The sequence below is a fragment of the Rhinoraja longicauda genome, chromosome 5 (genome assembly GCF_053455715.1).
Source record: "Rhinoraja longicauda isolate Sanriku21f chromosome 5, sRhiLon1.1, whole genome shotgun sequence".
NCBI classification, from domain to species: Eukaryota; Metazoa; Chordata; class Chondrichthyes; order Rajiformes; family Arhynchobatidae; genus Rhinoraja; species Rhinoraja longicauda.
This window is the reverse complement of record NC_135957.1, coordinates 58,364,146-58,384,278: the sequence shown is the minus strand read 5'-3', so window position 1 is coordinate 58,384,278 and position 20,133 is coordinate 58,364,146. Positions and strand designations below refer to the sequence as shown.

General features: G+C 39.3%; 1 protein-coding gene across 4 annotated transcripts in view; it reads left to right on the top strand.

The window, feature by feature from the left end:
- Positions 1-20,133, top strand: part of LOC144593677 (heparan sulfate glucosamine 3-O-sulfotransferase 5) — a 235,454-nt gene that overhangs the window by 135,985 nt on the left and 79,336 nt on the right. Inside the window, exon 1 of one of the 4 annotated variants that reach the window (XM_078399620.1) lies at positions 1,533-1,658. The exons of 2 other annotated variants lie outside the window; for them this stretch is intronic. The gene's annotated coding sequence lies outside the window, so the exon portion shown is untranslated. Of the gene's footprint in view, positions 1-1,532; positions 1,659-13,101; positions 13,121-20,133 lie in introns of those variants that run through there. One more of the 4 variants, XM_078399619.1, reaches the window with a different exon arrangement.

Below are 20,133 nucleotides of genomic sequence, written 5' to 3'. Positions count from 1 at the left end.
CTTTCTCCCCATATCCCTTACTTCTGTTAGCCCTAAGAGCTATATCTAACTCTCTCTTGAAAGCACGATGGCCACACAAGAACAAAATTGGAATTAGTTTCTATTATTTTAATTTAATAGAACCAATATCAAGGATTTTTTTTTGTTGGATAAAGTAGAAATAAATACACAATGGAGAACAAAAAAATGCCAATGACACAGAAAAGCCAGCTTCATTACACTGCCCAACCTGTGTGTATAAACAAATCAAATACCGTGCCAGGAATGGGGGGAAAAAAGAGGCTCTGCCATCAAGGTGCCAAGTGTTTGAAGGCAAATGTGTGATGATAACTATTTTATAAGGCAGCCCAGTACATGGCTATTGTGACAATGCACTGCCATTGCTTTTGTAGTGGGTTAGCTTTGTGCCCGAGCTATAAAAGACACAACTCCAAATTAAATTGTTGCAACCTTATCAACCATTGGGTTATTGAAAATGTTATAGCAAATTGTTAGCCCATCAATATACTGCAAAAAGGCAAGCGACTGAGTGGTTTGTTTACCTGCCAGAACAACCTAACCATGATACCTTATTAATACATTTGTATCATGAGAGTGGAAGACCACGGTCTACATGATTCATGAAGGCCTCGCTCATGAATTAAAGAACAGCAGTAATTCAACATCACCACTTAAAGACTCCAATAATTTGTGTAGCACATCAATGTATTCAACAAAACAATTACATTTCAGTACAGAATGGATCTGAATCACTAAGTGCAGCATGATCTCCAGTAAACAACACAAGCAAACATAAAAAAAATCTTTACATTTCTGATCTGTTTTTAATTATATGTGGCAATACTGAAAAGAAAGTAAAAAGGCAATCCTCAGCATAAGACCAACTAACCAGCAAAATACTGATTGATTGATCAATTTTGTTTGGAAGACATTGTGAACCAAATAATCATTTGCTCCCATTATTTTTTGTCCTTACTCACTCACCATGATATTAATCTTGCTTTGACCCTGAATAGATTTATTGGGGGGAAGTAATTGTTTTAAACTTGAATAATTAAAACACTTTTTTCCCTCCTACCTTGTCTTCAATCCTGGCTCTCTGAAGAATTTGTTGCTGCTGAGTTCCAATCCTGCTGCTGAGCACACTGGGCACCATCATGAACTTCATCCAACAAGCTCCAGATCATAGATGAGCACGGTTCATGCCGGCAAGTTATTTTTCTACTGGAGACAAGATAGCCCTGCCTAATGTTGTCCATCCCTAACAGCACAAGCCTCAATGGCATCATATTTTTGGTAGTCGTTGTAATATATATAAATGACTTGGACATAAAAGTAAATGGGTTGGTTAATAAATTTGGAGATGGTACCAAAATTGGTAGATTTGCGGATATAGAATCATAGAGTGATACAGTGTGGAAACAGGCCCTTCGGCCCAACTTGCCCACAACGGACAACATGTCCCATATAGAATATAAAACTTTGGTTCAACTGCATTTGGAGTATTGTGTGCCATTTAGGTTGCCTCATTACTTGAAGGATGTGAAGGCTTTGGAGAGGATACAGAAGAGGCCTACCAGAATGCAGAGCAAAACACTAAGTCCTGGAGGAACTCAGTGGAACAGGCAGTATCTGTGGAGGAAATAGACAGAGGAGAGGTGAGGTTGGACAAACTTGAATTGTTTTCTCTGGAGCATTGGAGGTTAAGGGAATACCTGATTGAAGTGGACAAAGCCATGAGAGACATAGATAGGGTAGACAGACAGAAATGTTGTCCCAGGGTACAAATATTAGACTAGAGGGCGTGGCTTTAAACTCAGAGGAGAAAAGTTTAAAGTTTAAAGGAGATGTAAGGGGCAAGTATTTTTATACTGAGAATGATGGGTGGCTGGAACTTGCTGTCAGGGGTACTGTTGGATATGATAATTACATTTTGAGGCTTTTCGAGAGGCACCTGGATATGCAGGGATCACATGCAAGCAGAGTAGATTATATTAGAATATGATATTACATTATGATATTATGATATACTAGACCAAGTGGACCCGTTGGGCCCAAACCTCTCCTGCATTGGTGCAACAGCCTCTCCTATCCCCCTCCCCTCTCCTTCCCCCTCCCCCTCCCCTTTCCCCCCCCCTCCCTCTCTCCCCTTCCCCTGCCCATCTCAACCCCCTCATCCTCCTTCCTCCCCCCTCCCTCCCCCTCCTCCCTCCTCCCCTCCCCCTCCCCTCCTTTTAAACTTTAAAATGTTAATAACTTTTAAAATATAACACCGATTTCAATAAAACTACTTGCATTATCACTAAAGTGACAAGGGTGAGTAAGGTGGGCCTAAAATTGTCGTGCTATCGTGTACCGTTTTGGCTGAAGTTCAGTCACAAGCAAAATAACAAACGAGAGTTTTAGTATATAGATTATGATATCATATATGGATCGCATGCAAGCAGAGGAGATTAGTTTAACTTGGAATCATGTTATGCAAGGTCTGTGGCCAAAGGGCCTATTCCTGTGCTGTACTGTTCTATGTTCTAAGTGTTTAAGAATAGATGTTTCCTCCACCTCATGCAAGTCTCATTTACCTTTGCAATTCAGAAGGAGAGAAATTGGTTAGTGTCATAAAACGGGTGTGGGACTATCAGCAGCTGAATGCAGCAGGGGGGAATTTCTGTTCAGCTCTCATCACAGTGAAGGTAGTAACCGGCCAGGGTAAATCGCATAACTTTTCAATTATATTTTGTCATTCGTAATTAGAGTAGTTATCAGCAGTTGGAGCCAGGCCATGGGAAGTGAAGCTAAACCTGCATCCCATAAAGAGAGGGAACTTTGTGGTTGCAAATAGTGCTGGAAGTCGTGCCACAGCTGAGAAAACACTGCAGCAGGAGAAAGCAGACTGCTGTGTTCAACAGTCATGCAAACGGGAATTTCCAGGGCATTGGCTTGCATGCCCAAAGCCTGAGAATAATGTTGAGGAACAGGTGGAGGCCCGTCCCCAACACTGCATCCAGTTTTAGCCAGTATCTAAACTCCACGTTTTGCAGCATGGAAATGCTGGCGAGCTCAGCTTTAGTCCTGATGGATAGAACCATCATTCAGGATCTAATAGCTAATCACTTTGGTTCAACTGAGCACAAGAGAACCCATCCGATGTGTCAGAGTTTCAATAGAAGCTTGAACAGTTGCCATCTTGACATTGGCCATCATTGACTCTGTCACAGCAGTTTAACAGAAAATAAGGATTCTTCATGTATTAATATTTGTTTATTATTGTCTCATGTTCCAAGAGATGGCGAAAAACTTCTTATTGCGTGCTATCCAGATAAATCACACAAGACATGAATGCAGTCAAAGCATATACAGCATTCTTATCTTTGGAGACATAAGAAATTGCAGATGCTAGATTCTTGAATAAAGTAGTTCTGGAGTAACTTCTTGGGTCAGGCAGCATCTGTGGAGGGAATCGCCTTTTATTCTTCTAAACTTTAATGATTAAAGGCACAGTTTCTTCAACCTTAACCCACTAAACAATCCTTCATTCCAGAAATCCACCTGGTGAATCTGCTCTGAACTGCCTCCAGTAAATCATTCCTTAAGTACGGAGGCTAAACCTTAGCATGCACCCTTTTAGGTGTGGTCTCACCAATGCCCTGTTCACTTGCAGAAAAAAATGTTTATTTGCATACTCTACCCTCCTTGCAGACCTCACTCTTGCTGTTGCTACTAGAACTTCTGTAATCTGCCATATCCCCACCCCCCCCCAACCTCTCACACACACATCCCCCACCATCCCAACCCCTTCAACGTTCAAATGTTCATGACCTGGACCCTAACTAGCAACTTGTCTGGCTTTCTTAGCATTCTGTGCAATGACAGAAGCAAGTTCTTTGGGCAAATAAATTGTACAACACTTATTCCATTGTGCTTAAAGTTAACACACCTTTTCTAAACAGGCTCAATACAAGTTCTAGGCATTTGGTGTTTCTTCCCTTATGTACAAATACCAGGAGATCCCTTGCAAAGGGAACTGTAATGAAAATCACAGGAGATCAGACAAGTTTGCAGAAAGTTTGGGAGCTGTTCTGGATGAGGTGAAAGTCTATTCCTCAAGAACAAATCGCAGACTGATATGTTTGTACTCAGGCCACCATAAATGCAGCATAACCCAATCTGGGCAATAGGAAGCCAGGAAGCTATAAAAAAAACCAGGGAGAAACTGAAAAAGACAACAGGTTGTTACATAATATATAAGTTTCTAATGTATTTTCCAAAACTTCAAACTCTGACATTTACAAGAATTAGATTAGTTGTTTTTCGCTCCATGTCTGGAGGCAAAAAGTTTACAATTATCGTCATTGGAGTAAATTTACTCATTAAAAACTAATTAAACTCAGAACGATTTCAAACTTCAGGAAATAGATTTAGTACCCTTGAAGCGGAAAACCGCTTTAATAGCGTACCACCTTAGCAGTAGAATAGTGCGTCATACAATATATCTAGCTAGCAAGGAGCGATGAGTAAACTAGAGTACTGACATTTCACAAGAGCAGGTGAAGGAACGACTCCCAAGACCATTGATCTCCTATCCAATTGGTACAAACCTGGAGAATAGTAGTCAGGTTTTGTATTTGAACCTGCTCCCATTATCCATGCACTGTAGCTATCGTTAAGTGAAATTCCGTTAATGTATACAAATAAGTATTTAATAAGCTGCTATTGAATTACCTTTCAATGTGGTGAGAACCAGGTAACTTATGCTTATTGGCACTTGGGTAGGATATACTGTATCTCCACAAAGTACATCAATGAAAATCCATTCAAGATCAGCAAGAATCACAATAGATCCCAGTTTGCAGTGTAGGAGAAAGGGGTCATTGATGAGCCCATTAATGATTTTGCCTCTAATGATAATTGAGACCCGATACATTGAATGGTAGGAAAGTTCGGAGAATGTACAAGGGTTTGCTTTAACATTTAGCAGCTGCTCAATAATAAATTTACATTTAAGAAAAGATGAGGTACAAAGATGGGACCAATTAATGGTTTTGTTTAGTGACCCAGCACAACCATGATAGGTGTATTTTTCACATTGCTGAAAGAATCCATGTACTTTTAATAAATGTTGTAGTTGTAGGATGCCTCATTACTTCAAAACATTTACAAGCATTTAAATAGTAAGTTCCGTGAAATGTAGAGACCATTCCACAATTAAACACTACTGCCAATTTGATAATGATGTACATTATCATCACCAATGAACAATTAGAATTATCAGAATCTTACCCACACTGAGAAAAATATTAATCACAAGATCATAAGATCATAAGAGATAGGAGCAGAATTAGGCCATTTGGCCCATCAACTCCACTCCGCCATTCAATCATGGCTGATCTATCTCTCCCTCCTAACCCCATTCTCCTGCTTTCTCCCCATGACCTCTGACACCCGTACTAATCAAGAATCTATCTATCTCTGCCTTAAATATATCCACTGACGGCCTCCACAGCCTTCTATGGCAAATAATTCCACAAATTCACCGCCCACTCAATGTGTTAATAATACCTGTTTTTAGTTTGAGGCCAGTGCTTTGGAACTGCTTAGACAATAGATATTGCAGCTGTCACCCTGTTCGCTTGCAGTATAAAGCCTGCAGTAGCCTAACAGTCTGCAGTGCAGTCTCGCTGAAATCCCTGCAATTGGCAAGCCATCACATACATAAAGAACTGTCAAAAAAGTTGACATCATTCTAAATGCTAACTAATGCTTGAGGTTTTGTTTTGTCCAGAATGTCTTTGATCCTGTCTGCTGCTTATTTCTGGCAGAGTGTTCTTGTTCAGCTTGTTTTCTTTTAACTTTTGGAGACTTATTTCCTTGGCCCAGAGAAAAATTGAATAATTCAATAACTTTTCAGTCGTATTCCATATGTATAACTGGGACTGTTAAACCAAAGATTTAAACAAGTGGACAGTTTAGCATAAGTCGGCTGGCAGGTCAGTATAAATTTTCCATTGCTCTATTCTCAAGACTACTTTTCAGATTCAAAGGAAGATTTTTACTGTAAGATTTAAAATGAGGCAGTACCATGAGCATGAAATCTAATTCATTATTCAAGGGATTCAGTGCGTACTGCCCATCTTTCCCTTGCAGGAAAGCCGTTCAAGCACAGCCTGTTACATGCACATGAAAATACATCTTCTGATAGAACTGCATGATTTTGCAATGCTAGCATCTTCTCCAAAATATAAATAAATATTAATAAGCCCTAAAAATGATGTTAGATTCATGGAGTCATAAGGTTTAGAAACAAGTTCTTTAGCAGAACCCTACTCGTCTATGCCGGCTAAGATGCCCCATCTAAGTTAACTAAATGTGCCTGTGTTTAGCCTATATTCCTCTTAACCTTTCCTGTCTATGTACCTATCCAAATGTCTCTTAAATACAGTTATTGTACCTGCCACAATTACTTTCTCTGGCAGCTCATTCCATATACTCTGTGTAAAAGTAGCCACTCAGATTCCTATTAAATCTTTCCCTCTCACCTTAAATGTATGCCCTCCAGTTCTTGATTCCCCTACCCTGGGTAAAACACTGTGCATTCACCTTATTTAATCCCCTCTTGATTTTATTTACCTCAATAAGATCACCTCTCAGCCTCCTGCATTCTAAGGAACAAAGCCCTAGCCTGCAAAATCTCTCCCCATCGCTCATAGACCCGCATGTCCTGGCAAAATACGTCTAAATCTTCTCCTCTCCAGTTTAATGGCATCTTTCCTACAGCAGGTGACAAAAGCTGAACACAATACCCAAAGTGCATCTTGTGACGTGTACCAACATTTTGTAGAACACTTCTGAATTTCATTGTCATATTCCTAATCCTTTATATTGATGGCAGCTACCAATGTCTTTCTCTGTATTTAAAGATCCAAACTTTTATAATGTTCAAGTTTTCATTGTTTGCTTTTGGAAATTTAAATTTAATATTTTACTTTATTTTTAAATCCAGAAAATCAGTGCAATGAACTTCAAAAGAATGTACAATTTACTGGCTTTAAAAGTTACAGAAATCATACTTCACTTTACAGATTTCTCCATTCCTATGAAATATTAATCGATTCCTAAGACAGCAGCATAATTTGCTCAGCAAAAATACCACCATTAAACTGTCAAAACAAAATCTTTTCAGTTTACATCAATATGGTAGTGTGCAAAGTTATATAATGTGGTTTAACATTACTTCATGTTGGTCATGCAGCTTATTTTTCGCACTGCTAACTTTCAAATCCCAGATATTGAAACCTGAGTTTTCTTCTCCACCACCAAATTACAGAAAATTGCATAAAGTGTACCCTAAATTCACAACTAATCTGAACCAATTTTACTCAAATCTCTGCCATCAGAGATTTGCAGTAATCTGGAGAGAGTCAAAAATCCACTAAATATAATACAAAAATTTCAAGAGGTTAAGTTCCTTCCATTTTATAGGAAACAGGCTGGGAGAAAAGTGTTAAAAGCCCTGTATTGATTTGTACTCAGATTGAAAGCCACAAGCTGATGTAAATGAAAATGTGTCAAGAGTTGATATCGATTTTTTTAAAGTGAGATTGCCCCAGGGAAATTCTGATAACCACACCACTGCACTTGTCAGAATGTGAAATAAGACCCTTCTCTAGCAGGCTACACATGTCCAGACATCAAATTTCCTTTCTTTTATATATAATAATAATTCCTCCAGTTTGAGTTTAGCAAAATACAGGTAATCAGTGTCATTGACAGGACAGAGAAGTAATGGCAAAGATATTTCCAGAGAGATTTTTTCTGAAACAATATCGTGATATTTCAATATACTATGCACTGATCGTGGCTCAAATAAGAAAACATGTCATTCTATCTGTCTTTCCCAACATTGCAACTTTCTTCATTAACTTCATGTAATAATTGAAACATTGATGGAGAAATTGATTACTCAGGAGCTAAATGCTGTAGATGAACCCGTTACTTAATCCGAGTAGCCTTAATAAAAATGGTTTCAATTGTAATGTAGCTTACATATTGTCTAAGATATGAAATCATTTTGATGTAACTTGGAAATAACAAGAATAACTAATTTGGATGTCCATCTAATTGTGATTGATGGATTCTATTCCACCATGTTCTTATTGGAATAGAGGGAAGCAACACATACTAAACCTTAGATTCCCTTAATGTACTGGAGCTCATCACATTTTCCCCTAAAGCAAAGCACATGTTGGTTGTCTGTAGATTCTGATCTCCCCATTCCCTCAGCACCGCCCCTATAGTTACTGCAACAGAAAACTGTCAGGACCAGCAAGGCTGGTTAAAAAGAGCATGACGAAGATTATAGGAGAGTGGAGGAGTGTGATTATTTTTTTTCTCCTTACCTGATAGCTGAAGAAGCTGTAGGCTAATAACACTTCACTGCAATGGATACTATCTCTGCACACAGTTTTTTTTTAGCTTCAGACAATATATCAGTGGAGAACAGAAAAGCAGCCAAATCTCCTTTACGAATGAGACCATGCCTTTAACTATATGTACGTTCCCACATTGACTCCAACTACAGATGTTTGAAGTCCAAATAGTTTGCTCTTTAGCTTTCTCAGGAAATTTTCCATCTAGACTAACGCAAGGGAAAATTGAACTATTGTTCAAACTATGGAATTGCAATAAGCAACTCATTGACCTAAAAAAACTGCAATTTAATACAGTATCTTTTTGGTGCCTTCAATGGGTTCACATTTCATAGCAAACTTTAATATTTTTACATTATTTCACATGTTCAGCAAATACAATGAAAGGTGAATTTTCACACCTTTACATTTTTCTTCCGACAGGCAATGCTTGCCTATTCAGAGCTAAATGTGTGATTTGGCTTGCAATTAAAATATTGCAATTAAATAATTGAAAAGCAGAACTCCCCAGTCATCTCAGCCCATCTGAGCTTTGGCACAATTGCTAGATTACAGTGTGTGAATATATATTTTTTCCAGTGTTTTTCCTCCCCATGCTTCAAATCATTTGTACAACTGCCTCAAGGTCACTGGAAGACTCCAGCTGTGTATGGAAGTTGATGGGGTTTTAAGTAACTGGCTTTCTGGAATGCAAGGCCAAAATCATTGTTTCAAACAGGTCAGTTATGACCAGCTTTCAAAGTGGACACATCATGCTAAAATTAGATGCAGTAAAGTAGTTTTTTGAGCAGACTTTATAATTAGAGGATGCCGAATACATAAATCTCTCCAATATGGACAACAGCAAACACATTTTGAATGTCTCAATGAGAAAATGGCTCAGTTGTCTGCTAATTCAACTCTCTTTTACACATGCAGGAATAGTCCTGCAGGAATAAATCAACAGTGCTGAAATAAACATCAGTGAAATAATAGTTCATCTGTATACTTCCATGAATCCAGCATTTGTTAATCTAGTTAATAAGTTCATAACGGGTATGAGCAGAATTAGGCTATTCGACCTATCAAGTCTACTCCGCCATTCAATCATGGCTGATCTATCTCTCCCTCCTGACCCCATTCTCCTGCCTTCTCCCCATAACCCCTGACACCCGTACTAATCAAGAATCTATCCATTGATTTGGCCTCCACAGCCTTCTGTGGCAATGAATTCCATAGATTCACCACCCTCTGACTAAAGAAATTCTTCCTTATCTCCTTCCTAAAGGAGATTTAATTCTGAGGTTAATTCTAAGTTAATCTAGAAAACTTGGATATGTTACGAAGACAAAAGCAACTGCAGATGCTGGAATCTAGAGCAAAAAAACCCAGAATGATGGAATAACTCAATGAGTCAAGCAGTATCTATGAGGGTAAAACAGGTTTTGGGTCAAGACCCTAAATCAGATCTAAGAGGGAACAGGAAAAATTGCCAGTGTATAGCAGTATGAGAGAGGGATGGGATCGAGGCTGGTTGGCAATAGGTGGAAACAGATGCGGTGGAGATTATGAGCAGATAGAGCCAGGTGGGGCAAGGGAATGAACCAAGGGAAAAGAAAACTAGGTGGACAGGTTAATTGGGGGGGGGGGGGGCGGGGGCATTGTGAGCGTGGGTCACCTGAAACCAGAACATTTAATGTTTATATTCAATGTATGCTTTCCTTGTGGAAAATGAGATGCTCTTCCAATTTGCTGTTGGCCTCTCCGAGCTTCCAGCTGCCCGTCATTTTAACTCTCCTTCCCATTCCCAGGCTGACATGTCTGTCCTCAGCTTTTTCCATTGTACTTCTGTCCTATCCATCTCTCCACACTTTCTTTGCAACTCACCACAAATTGTTTTTCCACTTTACCAGTTCGTGTTGAATAGTCTTCAACCTAAAAATGTTAACTCTGTTTCTATTTTCAAACAAGCAGCCTGAGTCTTTCCCATGTTAAATTATTCTTTTAGATTTTGCTTGATTTTAAATACCAGAAGGTGTCTGTACATAAACATTGTTAACATTCAAATCATTACCCAACCTAATATTGTTAAGGCAATTGGAACATTCAAGTGTCAAGCCCAATTAGTTACCAGTGATGAACACTTGAAAATTATTAATTGGCACAAACTTTGTTTTCTGTACCAAAGCTCTCTTTGTCTTCTCTGAAAACAATAGCAAATGCAAGTAAAATACATGTAACTATTAAAAACCGTATGGTGCTGTATTGTTGAACTTCTTTCTCAGCTGGAAAAAGGCACATTTGAACTGTCCAGTAGAAGGGAAATTTTGTGGATCTTTTGCATGAATGAAAAAGCACAACTAAGTGCCTTGGCAATGGACAACTCTTTGTTTATTGTGGTGGAGTGTCCAGGATGTTTTTGATTACCTTGCATGCTTTGGACTGATTAACTGTGGTCAGTAAACATTTTCATTACCTCTGTGCTTAATGATGTTCCTGCCCTGTGAATTTGTCATTAATTCCAATGAAACAAGGAGATGTTTATTCTCAATGAAGTCGAGAATCTTTTCCCAATCGAAAGTTAAGTAATTTAACACCTTCATTCACCATATGATCATTTAAGGGTGAAATTAGCTTAAGAGGCTAATTTCTCAAGTACTTGAAGGAAGGTGATCCAAAAGTAGGCTGGTGAGATAAGCTGCACAACATATCATGGAGCCAATGCATCCTGTCTAGTAACAGACATCCTGTCTTTATCTGGTACACACATGGATTGAAATATAAAACTGATCATTTAATGTTAGCATTGCAACCTATCTTTTGTGGAAGATGATATAACAATGAATGGCACAGAAGCAAGCACGCAACAGAAATGTCATGCATTGCACAAAGCATACTTAACCAATGCCATTTTCCCTCTCAGCTAGACATGAGGGATCTACTAGGATTAATGAAGAGTCGAAGAATTCTCTCAGTGCCCTTGCCAATATGTGATGCTCAACCAATGCTCAAAACAGATGATTAGTTCACCGCTCCACTATTTCATCCCAGTTTGTGAAACGTGTAATTGACTTCATAAAGAGAGCCCATGCCATCTTGAGAACAAGGAGAGGGAATCCAACACGGTTGGATTTAACAGAAAATGTCACTTATCGCACCATTGTGGCACAGACGTAAGCCAAACAGAAGAGAGTGAAACAAGAGAGTTAAGAATGACAGACATGGAAGTAACAAGTGATAACATGTTTGAGGACCTGATCTGGATGTGGAGAGGATGGGAGGCCGGTTTGAATGGAAGAAATTAATATTTTTAACTGTTACGGAGGGGATTTATCTGTGAGTGATGCTGGGACCCTGCTTCCAGCTCAAGTCATGAAGAATGTTATTTAAGAATTCTGCTTAAATCTCCCCCACAACCAAGAAGCACAATTTGCATATGCAATGTGAATCTGAAGAAATAATTCTTCTGAAGAAATCTGAGGAAATTGGGTTTTTTTCCAATTTGGTTCCTTGCGTGCTGCAGTGAAATGAAACATTTTTACACCTACTATCTATTCAATACTTTTTAATGTGTCAGTGTTCACACAATAAGGTGTGGTGTTCATATTGCCAATGCAGATGCTGGTTTCAACAGAAGATATACACAAAAAACTGGAGTAAGTCTGCGGGTCAGGCAAAATTTCTGGAGAAAAGGAATAAGTGACATTTCGGGTTAAGACCCTTTTTCGGACTGAGAGTCAAGGGAAAAGGAAATTAGAGATATAGACGGTGATATGAAGAGGTATAAAACAAATGAATTAAAGATATGCAAAAAGTAATGATGATCAAGGAAAGGTGGAGCCCACAATGGTCAATTGTTGTCTGTGGGCTAGGTAATAACGAGTTATACAGACCGGACATATAACTGTTACAGTGATGCATAAACTAGCCTATAACATGGCTGTTATTTGTGTTAATGTGGTCAAATGAAGAGAAAGATATGAAAGCTTCTCAAACCTTCCATTGTTCACCTCTATGAAGTGGTGGGATGTTGGTGATAGGGAGAGAGATAAAATTGATATTTGGCAATGCAGAAAGGGTCTTCTTAAGCATTCCTCGATGATCCAGGATGAGTTGCTTCCACTCCAGTTCTTTCAGTATTCACGTGTCCGATTGGGAAAATTTTCAAAGTAAAATTCTTTGACCAATTTGTTTGCAGCTGTTTCCATTCATGGTTCTACTAAGTTCAGATTGATTCTGTGCCTATTTTTCATTTTTTGTTTTGGATCATTTCTGTTGCAATGTTTGACAATCCATCTAGTTATGATTGTTATTTCCCATATTAAATGTTCAACACTTTGGTTTTTAACCCCATTCATCAGAATATGAGATCTCAGATTCCAGGCTAATAATAAAGAAAGAAAGGCTATTTATCCAACTTGAATATGCCTCTACTTTTGAGTTGTTCACCTTGAGCTTGTCAATTAAATTCCTTTAACCTTGCAATTTTCTCTGCCAGATGATGTCAAGTGCACTTTTCATTGCACACGATTGCAGTTCATTACATCTCTTGAGTACACATACAATAGATCAGCCATATAATTTTTCCAGTCTTGCAAATGTAATTTCTTGAGTCAATCTTTATAATTTTACCATTTTCCTGCATCATTTGCCTTTTTTTGTCACACAATATGATAAACCGATTTTCCTCACAGATGCAGTTTAATGCGCCTAAGCAGGTACCTTTCAAGTTCTGGGTAATCAAGTATTGTTTCTTAAGTGCAAAAATGTGATGGTGACTTGCCCAACAGAGCACAATTTATGCCACTGTAATCAAAAGTTAAAATAAGCACATTGCTGTTAATTACTGAAATTAACTGTCATTCTGACATGGACTGCAATTATTGAACCTTGTCTTTTAACTTGGACATCTTGCCTATGTGTGAGGAATTTATATACTTTTGCTTAGATTTGGTACTTGGTCATTTGAGATAGGATGCATAACATTTGTGCACAAAATTTTAAGTAAGCTTTAACGTGGAGCTGTGTATTTTTTTTATTTCTTGAGTCAATCTTTATAATTTTACCATTTCATGTGTTTTTCTTAATTTACTTTGAGGTTCATCTTTCAAAGATCTACCAAATTTTCTCCAAATTTTGCAGAAACCAAATCTATTGTCTTTGATTCTGTCACAAATTCCATTCCCTAATACCTGTCTCAATCCAAATCAACCCTTTTGCAATCTTGATCACAAGATCAGGTTCAGATCATAATGTCTTTTCCCTATTTCCATCACAATAACATCACCCAAGGCTGGATCTAGAGAGTGGCATATATTCTGTATGTCTAGATGCAATATATATATACATCTGGCACTGCAATCTTTCTGGGGAAAAAAACTGTAATTAAGAAATTGTAAACAGACTAGAGGTAATATCTGAAAAACTTTATTTGATTTTCACTGCTTTGATTGCCTCTGGTAAATGCATTAACTTCTGATAAATCGTTTGGCCACATCATCAAAACTAAAATCTTAGCGAATGGTACATGGTTTATTAGTAGAGTAGATATGATTTGTATTGGCCAATACATTGTTATCACACTTTGTGGAGGATGCTCTATACACTTAAGCCTTTGACAGCATCAAGGGTATTATAGTGCGCATCTGGGAGAAATATGATTAAAGCCTTAGCATAGAACTTGTCCCAAATGTGTATTTTAATGAGAGTAAAAATAAGATTGCCAATTAGTCCAGCATAATTTGATTTTAATGCTTTAGATTGCTCTGAGGCTAGATTTTCCCTGCAGCTTGCTAAACCAATCCACAATTCTCCATCACTGGAGAATATAGGTTTTGTGGAATACAGAAGTTGTTTACTACGATAAGTATTCGTACCTTTTCATCAGCTTAAAACAGTTCCATGATTTGGACCAGTGATGATGAAATGTGGCTGATATATTTCCAAATCTGGATTGTGTTTGAATTGGTAAGGAACATGTCAGTGGTAGTGTCCTCGTGTACGTACTTCTTTTTCTTTCTTGGTTGTCGTGCTTGCAGGTATGGAAAGTACTGTTGGAGCACCTCGGGTGAGTAGTTGTAGTGCATTTTATAAATGGTACACACTGAGCCACTCAGCACCAGTGATGGAGGGTAAGAATGTTTAGGGTGGTTGACGGGGTGCTGACTAAGTGAGCAATTTTTTTCCTAGATGGTCCAGACTTATGTCTACTGGATAATGGAAAGGCCATGCAATTTCAGGATGCTCAGGCTTGAATGCTGTCTAGGTCCAGCTAGATGTAAGATCATAGGTTCATAAGTCAAGAGAGCAGAATTAGGCAGTTTGGTCCATCTAGTCGACCATGGCTGATCTATCTTTCACTCACAACTCCGTTCTCCTTCCCATAAGCTTTGACGTCCATACTAATCAAGAACCTTTCAATCTCTGCTTTAAAAATACCCAATGAAATTCCTCCTCATCTCCTTGCTAAAGGTACGTCCTTTAATTCTGAGGCTGTGCCCTCTGGTCCTAGACTCTCCCACTAGTGGAAACATCCTCGCCATATCCACTCTATCGAGGCTTCACAATTCAGAAATTTTAAATGAGATTCCCCTTCTAAACTCCAGCAAGTAATTGTCCACAGCTGTCAAACACTCATCATACATTAATCCAATCATCCCTATTATCATTCTTGTAAACGTCCTCTGGACCCTCTCCAACGCCAGCACATCCCTCCTCATATATGGGGCCCAAAACTGCTCACAATACTCCAAATATGATCTGAGCAATGCCTTACAGAGCCTTATGTAGGCATGAACTGCAGGATACCCAGCCTCTGATCTGCTCTTATGGTTCGGATATCAATGGGTCTGGTTCAGTTGAACCTCTGGTCACCGGTGATGCCAAGGATGTTGAAGGCAGGGGACTCAGTGATTCTCTTCTGTTGGAAATAGTTATTACCTGGCAAAAGCTTAACATAAATGTTAGTTACCTCTTCCCAGCCCCAATGCTTCAATGCATTCGGGAGCTTGCTAAATGCTGGCCTGGATCACTGCCTTTGCTGAGGAGTTGTGAGCAAAATTAAGCTTGCTGCAATCATCAGCAAACATCTCCACTTCTGACCTTGTGACAGATGTAAGGTTATGGATGAAGCAACTGAAGATGGCTGGGCCCAGGGCACAGAATAATTCTCAATGCATCTTGTAAATTTAGCTCATTTGCAAAGTTTATAAAGAGCTTTTGATCTAAGTAGTTCCAGCAAAACCCATGTTGGATCAGTGAGCAGTTAATAGCAATCCGGCCCCATTCGGTAGCAATGACGATGACATCTCTAAGAGTACAATGATAAATGTTGGGAAATAGATTCTTAAAGTTTACCACACATAAAGCTAATGATACAGCAGTAGCTGAAGACATCAACAGCAGATAAAAATATCGTAGCAAACTGATGTAAAATGCCTGTTGGTTGGCACCATATTAGAAAAGTCCGAGGGGGGTCAGAGATGGAGCAACAACATTAATTTGTTTCAGCCTGCCCTCCCATTTCAATTGTGAGTCATCAATCATAAATACGATCGGTGAACTTAGCTAAAATAGCACTGAATGTTAGTGCAGCTGTTCAGCATTAGTGTTGGCTCATATCAATGCCATCAGCATCTCTAAAGTGGAGCTTTGGTCTTGGCAATTACCAGGGGGCTGTGTGGAGAGAAACCAATCATTTTCAGAGATGCATGATAGGTGAGCAACATAGTCAATGATAATAATTTCAATTAATGACCAGAGTACTTGAAAAGGGAAGAAAATCATTCTGAACACATCTGTGGCATCATGTGTATTAAAAATGCACCAACATAAGGGCTGTAAATGATAATGACACTGCCATTCAAAACAATTGGACCTCCACATCTCTAGAAATTCTAGATTTAACCCCACAATGCCCTCTCCTTTTCAGGTCTAGTTTTACAGCTGGACCTGGGCCTGGCCAATGTTGTTCTTTACTATTGATGAATTGCCATTGTATGCCCAGAGAGATTTTTTTTTGTCATTTCAATATTCCTTATTAATTACCACTGGTAGTATGTTACATACAAAGTGCTAGAGTAACTCAACAGGTCAGGCAGCATCTCTGGAGAAAAAGGATAGGTGACGTTTCGGGTCGGGGCCTTTCATCAAAAGCCCGACCTGAAATGTCACTCATCCTTTTTTTCCAGAGTTGCCACCTGACCCGCTGAGTTATTCCAGCACTTTGTGTCTGTCTTCGGTATATAGCAGCATCTGCAGTTCCTTTCTACATAACTGGCTGCAGCATCTGCAGTTCCTTTCTACATAACTGGTTCTTGACTAGCCCTTAACCACAAATTCATCTATGGATGATGGTGATAAACATGTTATAATGACATGCAAGCCTTCAAATTTCACTCCAGTGAAGTCGATGTTTAGCATTTAATTGTACTGACTGGGGAGCATGTGTCCTTAAATTCACAGTAGAGTCAAAGAATATGCATCAGTTTGGAAACTAAAATTCAAAGGTGGACCAAGCAACTAATATTTAAGTCCATTCCCCTAATCTGATTTCATTTGATAGATTAAGCACCACTCCAACTGGTCTAGGAAAGGTACAAATTGGCTGCTATGGCAATGTTCAATCATATAACATATAACATATAACAACTACAGCATGGAAACAGGCCTGTCCGGCCCTACCAGTCCACGCCGACCATTCTCCCTGACCTAGTCTCATCTACCTGCACTCAGACCATAACCCTCTAATCCCCTCCTATCCATATACCTATCCAATTTACTCTTAAATAATAAAATCGAGCCTGCCTCCACCACTTCCACCGGAAGCCCATTCCATACAGCCACCACCCTCTGAGTAAAGAAGTTCCCCCTCATGTTACCCCTAAACCTTTGTCCCTCAATTCTGAAGCTATGTCCCCTTGTTGGAATCTTCCCCACTCTCAAAGGGAAAAGCCTACCCACGTCAACTCTGTCCGTCCCTCTCAAAATTTTAAAAACCTCTATCAAGTCCCCCCTCAACCTTCTACGCTCCAAAGAATAAAGACCCAACCTGTTCAACCTCTCTCTGTAGCCTAAGTGCTGAAACCCAGGCAACATTCTAGTAAATCTCCTCTGTACCCTCTCCATTTTGTCGACATCCTTCCTATAATTTGGCGACCAGAACTGCACACCATACTCCAGATTCGGCCTCACCAATGCCCTGTACAATTTTAACATTACATCCCAACTTCTATACTCGATGCTCTGATTTATAAAGGCAAGCATACCAAACGCCTTCTTCACCACCCTATCCACATGCGATTCCACCTTCAGGGAACAATGCACAGTTATTCCCAGATCCCTCTGTTCCACTGCATTCCTCAATTCCCTACCATTTACCCTGTACGTCCTATTTTGATTTGTCCTACCAAAATGCAGCACCTCACACTTATCAGCATTAAACTCCATCTGCCATCTTTCAGCCCACCCTTCCAAAAGGCCCAAGTCTCTCTGTAGACTTTGAAAATCTACCTCACTATCAACTACTCCACCTATCTTAGTATCATCTGCATATTTACTAATCCAATTTGCCACACCATCATCCAGATCATTAATGTAAATGACAAACAACAGTGGACCCAACACAGATCCTTGGGGTACTCCACTAAACACTGGCCTCCAACCTGACATACAATTGTCAACCGTTACCCTCTGGTATCTCCCATTCAGCCATTGTTGAATCCATCTTGCAACCTCACTATTAATACCCAACGATTTAACCTTCTTAATCAACCTTCCATGTGGAACCTTGTCAACTTGACAATCATTACTTCCATCCCAAGCCTCAGGATTTCTGATAGTCTGTTACATGCTATGCTACTCCATTCTTGAGGATTCAGCTTTATCAAGATGGCAACAGTTCTGCCCAAGACCATAAGAAATCACAGAAAATTGTGAAAGTAGCTCAGTCTATCAAGCAGTCCAACCTCACCACCATCGACTTTGGTTACACTTCACTCTGCCTTGGGAAAACAGCCAAAATAATCAAGGAGCACATTCACAATCACAATCATACTTTATTAGCCAAGTTTGTTTTGCAACATATGAGGAATTTCATTTGCCATATAGTCAAACAATAAAAAGCAATGGGACACACAAAATACATTTTAACATGAACATCCACCACAGTGATTCCACTGCATTCCTCACTGTGATTGGTCTCAAACCGAGACTGCGAGCTCCTGATGTTAAAGTCCGCAGGCCACGGTCGGAGCATCGATCCAGGCAAGGAATTGTATGCTCAGATTGTAAGTCCATGCCCCATGGGGGCTCAAAGTCAGTCCCAGGCAAGGCCTCCAGCTCCGTGATGTTAGGCCGCAGAGCGACCGGAGATACGATCCGGAAAACAATCGCATCTCCGGCAAGGTAAGAGATTGAAAAAAGTTTCCCCCGACCCCCTCCCCCACCCCCCACATAAAACAAACCAGAGAACATTAACACAGACTTTAAAAACTCATAAAAAATAACAAAAACAGGAGGAAAGGGACAGGCAGACAGTAGGCGAGACTGCGACCGCAGAGCCACCCGGTGGAATGTGGTCATCCCGGTCATTCCCTTTTCTCCTCTCTCCCATTGGGAGGAAGATGGTGAATCTGTGGACTTCTTTGCCACAGAAGGCTGTGGAGGAAATGTCAGTAAATATATTTAAGGCAAAAATACATAGATTTTTGATTAATACAGGTACCAGAGGTTAGGGGGAGAAGGCAGGAGAATGGGGTTAGGAGGGAGAGATAGATTAGCCATGATTGAAGAGCAGAATGGGCGGAATGGCTTAATTTTACTCCTATCACTTATGATCTTATGAAGATACAAAAGCTTGAAAGCACATACCTCCAGATTCAGGGAAAGTATCTTCTCCATCGCTATTAGACTACTGAATAATCCTTCCATAAGCATGGACCTTTTCTCAGTAACTGTAACACCACAATGTTGTAACATTATATTCTGCACTCCGCTAATTTCGATTTTTGCACTACCTGGTGTACTTGTGTATGGTTTGATTGTAATCATGTATAACAATGTAATTTGACTGGATCGCATGCTTTTCATTGAAAGATAAGCTTTTCATTGCATCTCAGTACCTGTGACAATAATAAACCAATAACAATATTAATCAGCCACCTCAACACTTTGTGGTAGACCTAGCTTGAGGTAGACCTTGCCTGTGGGTATTGAAAAATTCTTCTCAGCTCTGAACTGACTGGCTGAATTCTTTTTTTGAGTTTGGGGCTCCTGATTGTAGACACTTCAGCCAAGGAGAGGCATGGATCTACCCAATCTTAAAACATTTAAAATTTTAATCAGCTCTCATTTTTCTCAACTTTACTGAGTAAAGGCTTAGTTTTCTTAATGTCTCCCCAAAAGACAGGCTGTCGCCTCACCTTTTAAAATTAAATTTGCTTGTCCACATTTGTAGTAAGGTTTCTTTCCATCAGACTAAAATGGGGAAGCAAATACTAGATTTCAAATTGTGCATTAGACCACAGTGAGAATGTTAATATTATTTTGTGTAAAAGTTTCTTCTCAAAGTATCACAATTTAAGAGCTGAGACCAGATATTTAATTTATATTTGAATTATTTTATTCATTTTAGTTATCTCTTAGCAATTTCACACATGCATATTTGAAGGAAAACATGGATTTTAGCCATAAATATATACATTTGAAACATAAGGGTGATGACATTTGTCAG